Consider the following 2,357-nt stretch of genomic DNA (forward strand, 5'->3'; position numbering starts at 1 on the left):
GACACCCAACTCATCGTCTCACTCACCGATGACACCACCACCACCAGAACCAACTTCCACAGATGTATGACAAACATTGCCAACTGGATGAAGAACAATTGCTTGCAGCTGAATACAGACAAGAAGGAAGTACTGATCTTTGGCAACAGCAGCAACCCAAAAAATGATTCCTTGTGGCCATCAGACCTAGGAAACGCACCCGCTCACTCCGAGCACACCAGAAACCTCGGAATCTACATTGACAACAAGCTCACCATGAAATCACAGATCAACGCCATCTCCTCTACCTGCTTCCACACACTGCGCATACATAGAAGATGTTCAAGTGGCTACCCCTACACATGAGACGCACCATGACACAGGCCTTCATCACCAGCTGTTTGGATTATGACAACGCCCTCTACGTAGGAATTGACGCACCCATCCTACAGAGACTTCAAACCATACCAAACGCCACAGTCAGACTCATCCTCCGATTTACCTGACAAACCCACATCTCACCCCATCTCAGGCAATTCCACAGGTTCCGTGTACAGAAGAGATGACAATTCAAGCTGTTCACCCACGCACACAAGGCTCTTCACAACCAAGGACCCAAATACATTACCTACTGCCTGAACTTCCACCAACCATCAAGAAGACTACACTCCGCCTCCCTTTCACTTACTCATACTCTCTGCATCTACCAAAGCAGAAGTGGTGAACGCTCCTTCTCCCACATCACTACTAAGACCTGGAACAGCCTCCCCACACTCCTGCAGACCATCACTTCACTTCTGGAATTCCGAATGGCCCTCAAGACCTGGGTGCTCGAATAAGCCTACGGGCCCTGGAAGTGCCTAAATACCCTACCAGGTGATTAGCCGTGCTTTATAAATCCTGCTCGACTGAAGCCTTGATCACTGTGGAATTTACAGTTAGCCTTTCATAAACAAGTAAAGAGAAGCGACCAGTTTTTTTTATAACCTCTATCCAAGTATTGATGTCTTCAGGATGGTGAAACACTGACCTATCAATTGTCCCATCTGTCCATTCTGAGACTGAGGATTTATCTTCGTATTCTTCCCACTGTGGCTCTCCGGTCACCAACAGTTAAGTAGTATGTTTTCTATAATGGTTTCTTGGTGGGAGCCCAGTCAGAAACCAGGTCGGACAGGAGTGTGGAACAGCGCTGTTGCATTTGTCATGACACTTTATTATAGTAGGCTCTGGAACAGGAAACAGGAAAAGGGTTTTGTCAAGCTGCTTAGTGACCATGAGTCGGCTTTGTAAACAGGACACATAACTGGATGTATAATCCTGTCACCACAACCAGCAGTGACATCATAGACCACCTCAATCTAAGTACGCGGTCACAGAGTTGATAAAATTGATACAATGTCTCAATGCTGACCAAGATCAGAGAATCCGCAAAGAGGATCAACTGGTTTACCCCAGAACTTCAGACCACTAAATGAGACTGTTGTTGGCTAGAAAAAAGATGGCATACTGAAGAACCGGATCTTCAAGGGGGTCCAGTGGCGCAGGGGACGCCCGAGATCTTCGAGTTCACCTGTCTGGTCACAGAGACACGGAACACTCTATTCGTGAGTAGAAGTAAGCATTTTATTTAGCTGCAGCTATGAACAGTGGTCCCATAAGTATATTGGAGTAGGTTCTTGAGAGACTGCTGCTTCAATCCGCAGCGCACAATCTTATATAGCAATAGACTTCCCCATGCAGCAACCAATCAGCGATGGTTATCTCTGTCATACAGAAACAGTCGTGACTAGGGCACGTTCTGGGTTTTTCCAATCTTGCGCAACCACCGGGTGCAGTCCACCGGCCCCCTCCCTTATCAGTAACACGAGACACTGTGGTAAATAAATAAATAATACCTCTATTTTTGGATAAATAAATGAATAACAGATAGCTCAATAAATAAGAGTCAAGATTCGAGGTAGTAGGAGTTTTGCAGGTTTATTACAGCATAAAGGACAGGAACAGGACAACCTGCATAGGAATAGGATGGCAGGGCCCAGCAGCTGCTGGGGCTGGATCTGGGATGAGCGCGCTAACATTTAATAACAATACACGATCATATATACTAAAACAGTTGCATTACAATACATACGATAGGCGTAGCAGTGGGTGGAGCAATAGGCGTGACGCGTAGCAGTCGCGAAAGATAAGGGTGAAAGTAGGTGTAACAGAGGCGTATACATAGACATGTGATGCAAACGTAACAGAATATGTCATGAATGGGGCGGAAACATGGAGGGGGCTACCTAAGGAGCCGGGACCTCTAACCTGATGGTGCGCGCAAACTGGCAATGACGTGTTACTAGGAGAAGCTGGGGGCTATGAACTCTGTGCTA

Source organism: Lissotriton helveticus, chromosome 6, assembly GCF_964261635.1.
Source record: "Lissotriton helveticus chromosome 6, aLisHel1.1, whole genome shotgun sequence".
In the NCBI taxonomy this organism is placed as follows: domain Eukaryota; kingdom Metazoa; phylum Chordata; class Amphibia; order Caudata; family Salamandridae; genus Lissotriton; species Lissotriton helveticus.